This window comes from Marmota monax, unplaced genomic scaffold (genome assembly GCF_021218885.2).
Source record: "Marmota monax isolate L192 unplaced genomic scaffold, Marmota_monax_Labrador192_F-V1.1 WCK01_AAM20220418_F8-fsc00013, whole genome shotgun sequence".
Taxonomy (NCBI): Eukaryota; Metazoa; Chordata; class Mammalia; order Rodentia; family Sciuridae; genus Marmota; species Marmota monax.
The window spans coordinates 3,231,709-3,234,710 of NW_026692202.1; the positions used below are offsets into that span (position 1 = coordinate 3,231,709).

At 43.0% G+C, this 3,002-nt stretch overlaps 1 pseudogene; it reads right to left on the reverse strand.

Moving 5' to 3' along the window:
* Positions 1-1,343: 1,343 nt before the first annotated feature.
* Positions 1,344-2,341, reverse strand: LOC124083144 (isoamyl acetate-hydrolyzing esterase 1 homolog; annotated as a pseudogene).
* Between the last annotated feature and the right edge of the window lie 661 nt (positions 2,342-3,002).

A 3,002-nucleotide genomic window follows, 5' to 3' on the forward strand; every position in this document is an offset into this window, starting at 1 on the left:
GTAGCTGGAGCTGCCAGATTTGAGCGACCTTGAAATAACAGTGATGATGAGCTTTGATGTGGTGGTTTTTGCTGCATTCACAATATTTAACCTGTGTGTGTGTGTGTGTGTGTGTGTGTGTGTGTGTGTGATGCACATGCATGGGGGGTGGGCAAGCTGAAGTTTTTGGGAACCAGAGAGATAAGAAGGAAAGGAAGAGAGATCATTGTCTCTGATTCCTTGAAATGGCAATCTTACTCTGACCTGGCTTTTCTTTTAAAAATTATTTTTAAAAAAACCACTTGTGTTTCTTAATCAACATGTCTTTGCACTTATGTTCTCTGAGGCTACATCTTGTTTCTTCCTCTTTTCACCCTGCCATCCATCCATCCATCCATTCATCCATCCATCTGTGTATTTAGCAGTACTGGGGATTGAACCCAGGAGTGCTCCCCCGCTGAGCTACACCCCCTGTCCTTTTATTTATTTATTTACATTTATTTATTTATTTATTTGGTATCAGGGATTGAACCAGGGGTGTGTAACCACGGGCTACATCCCCAGCCCTTTTTATTTTGAGACAGGGTCTCATTCAGTTACTAACAGCCTTGCTAAGTTGCTGAGGCTGGCTTTGAACCTGGGATTCTTCTGCCTCGTCCTCCCGAGGCACTAGGAGTACAGGCTTGCACCACCGTGCCTGGCTTTATTTTTCATTTTGGGACAGGGTCTCCCTAAGTTATGTAGGCTGCCTTGAACTTGTGATCCTTCTGCCTCGGCTTCCCAGGTAGTTAGGAATACAGTTGTGTGTATCACACCCAGTCCTGTTATATGTTTTTTTTTTTAATATTTATTTTTCAGTTGTAGTTGGACACAATACCTTTACTTTATTTATTTACTTATTTTTATGTGGTGTAGAGGATCAAACCCAGGGCCTTGCATGTGCCAGGTGAATACTCTACTGCTGAGCCACAACCCCTGCCCCTTGTCATGTGTTTTAAGAAAGAAAATGCTGTCAATACATTCAAAATCTTTCCTTTGTTGTCATAGTGCTATGTATTAGTCCCTCCCCTCTCCCCAATGTCACATTTGTCTTCTTTGGGATGAATAAATTCTACTTGGTCCTGTTCCCCAGCTTGACACAGCTCCAGGGTTTTAGGAAGACTCAGCCTGAGATGACCCAGATATTTTAAGGGAAGTCAAAACAACAGTCATCAATTTTTTTCCCCTGAAGGATCTCAAAATTTTTATTATAACATTAGTGGCAAATGTTGGTGTTTTGATCCAGCATAGTGAGTAGAAATTTTTAAGCTTGAGAAAAAAAAATATTCTGCACTCAATTGCTTTGGAATCTATGTGTTATCACCAACTTCAATCTATAAATGAACAACCAGACTTGCATTTCCTAGAATTGACTAATGGTCTCCATCTCTCAGTAGACTTAGTTCAGGTTGTGCTTCTGCTACATCCTTCCAGTAAGGATGCAGCAAAGGCAGAGAAGAGACTTTCTTCTCTATCAGAGGCCAGAGGTGTGAAAATAAAAATTCATTTCCCTTTGGTGATAGAGGTAGTCTATCAGATAAGTAGGATGAGAAGTCCTTGCATGATGCACTCCCTTTCCCAAGCTGTTTCAAAAAGTGGGGGTGGCGTGATGAGTATGACTCAATGCTCAGGGACATCCAACGATTTCAGGTACTACACCATATTTTTAAAGTTTGCAACATACTCTTCCAGGGAAATGTGCTGCTTGGGATTCTCATCTTTTAGTGCACTGTCATTGGCACCAAAGAAAATTGTAACTGATACTGTATCGTCCAAACTGTTCCCTTTCCTGATTAGTCTTGGAAGAATAATTTTGGCCTTCTGGTATCGTAACCTGACCAGTTTGTCTGCCAATGATGCTCCCCATCCACCCTGCTGAAAAGAAAACTGGGCGATGGAGTCCCCTAAAAGCAACACTTGAGGCCAGGGCAGAGAGCCATAGTATTGCAGGCCTGAGTGATTGGTTTTCACACTTTGTACTTGACAATTTCAAAAGGCCAATGCTACTTTCTGAAAAATAGAAACCTAGCCTTTGTCCCCACAAAATGTGCCTCCTTGAGAATGCTACTCAACCTGCCCAAGCTTCAAGGATGTTATGCATAATTTTACCGGCTGAAAGGCAGAGGACCCGACCTTTGTTCTCCACACATCTCCTCTGGGCTGAAGGTCCTGTGAGTATTATAACATGAGAAACACGACCACCAGATTGATAGATTGCAAGGTAGATTTGGGGTCCTATTTAACTTTTGCAAGGTAGATTTGGGTCCTGTTTTCCTCAAATACCTGCTGCCCACAACATACAATTAGCAATTTTAATAGCCATCGTTTACTGAGCAACTTATGGGCCTTATCTGCCTGGGCCTCAAACTTGTGCAGCAGTGGTTATGAGGAGAGAAGGGAGAGTGTGGATCTCCATGTGCAGCCAATGGCCCACCCAGGGACTCCAACTTTTGGGAGCAGGTAGCATCTCTGGGTCAGCAAGCTCTCCCTGGGAGCTAAAGAAGAGAGGAAGACCAAGTCTTTGAGATCTTTATCTCTTCTTTTACTGCCCTTCTGATTAAGCCACAGTACATGCGCAACTTCCAGGCAGAGACAGCCATTAGAATTCAGTGTTACTGAAAAACATTTAAGTATTGACAACATTTCCTCTAATGCACCTTCGGATGGGAGCTGCTGAGCTGAATCGAGCTGTTTGGGTTATGGGTGGAGAGGAGCACTAGAAAATTATCTACACAAGGAAGCAGGAGTATGGGGAAAGGTGAGGGGGACTTGGGGGAATGGCTGCCTTTATTTTTCTTATTTTTATTTTTTGGTACCGGGGATTGAACCCAGGGGTGCTGAACCACTAAGCCACATACCCAGTCCTTTTATTAATATTTTATTTAGAGACAGGGTCTCCTGAGTTGCTAAGTGCCTTGTTCAGTTGCTGAGATTGGCTTTGAACTCATGGTCCTCTGCCTTGGCCTCCCAAGTCATTGGGATTA